The sequence below is a fragment of the Octopus bimaculoides genome, chromosome 4, assembly GCF_001194135.2.
Source record: "Octopus bimaculoides isolate UCB-OBI-ISO-001 chromosome 4, ASM119413v2, whole genome shotgun sequence".
Lineage (NCBI taxonomy): Eukaryota > Metazoa > Mollusca > Cephalopoda > Octopoda > Octopodidae > Octopus > Octopus bimaculoides.
In genome coordinates this window covers 128353632-128354369 of record NC_068984.1, presented here as the reverse complement: position 1 = coordinate 128354369, position 738 = coordinate 128353632, and the positions used below count along the sequence as shown (strand labels likewise).

The following is a 738-nucleotide window of genomic DNA, read 5'->3' as shown; positions in this document are numbered from 1 at the left end:
GTGTGTGTGTGTGTGTGTGTGTGTGTGTGTGTGTGTGTGTGTGTGTGTGTGCTTGCGTGTGTGCGTGCAAAATAAACCAATAAAAGACTAACTGATTGTGTGTGTATCTTTGGTACTGTCAGTTCAGTATTATTTTGTGATTGTGTTTATATTCACATTAATAGGTGTGAGAGCAGTAGCTTTTGTGTACGTGTACACCTATTCAGCAGTAATGCTATATGCCATAAAACAGGTGAAAGTGTAGGTAGGTAGGTAGGTAGGTATTTGATGTATGTAGCACTCTAAATCAGCCACGTGTGTGTGTGTGTGTGTGTGTGTGTGTGTGTGTGCATACATTATATGATCACTTTGTGTTACTATTACACAACAAAATTGACCGTGTTTTGTATTCTGTCTTATTTAACATACACGGGGATTTATAAGGTCAACTTGGCAGTTGGCTTTGTTTTTCACTGCTTTGCCTAATACAGTAAATTTGTCAGGTGCTTCATGCCAGAAAATTCAGTCACAGACTTAAGCCTTAACGTTTTTCTCTGGGTCAGTAATATCTTCGTTATTCTTTATTTTTATTATCAGTGTTTATAACAATACCTTATAAAGAAATGTACTCTACATAACCATATCCTGATGAGATTGAATTTACCTATTATGCCTCTCTTTTTTTTTTCTTTTCTTTGTATCTTTCTTTCTCAGACACAGAAAATGTGTGTGTGTATATATATATATATATATATATAT

The 738-nt window shown here is 35.0% G+C and overlaps 1 protein-coding gene across 6 annotated transcripts in view; it reads left to right on the top strand.

Moving 5' to 3' along the window:
* Positions 1–738, top strand: part of LOC106878601 (kelch-like protein 24) — a 63882-nt gene that overhangs the window by 41743 nt on the left and 21401 nt on the right. The window contains exon 1 of one of the 6 annotated variants that reach the window (XM_052967480.1): positions 343–537. The exons of the other annotated variants lie outside the window; for them this stretch is intronic. The gene's annotated coding sequence lies outside the window, so the exon portion shown is untranslated. Of the gene's footprint in view, positions 1–342; positions 538–738 lie in introns of those variants that run through there. 6 annotated transcript variants of the gene reach the window in all.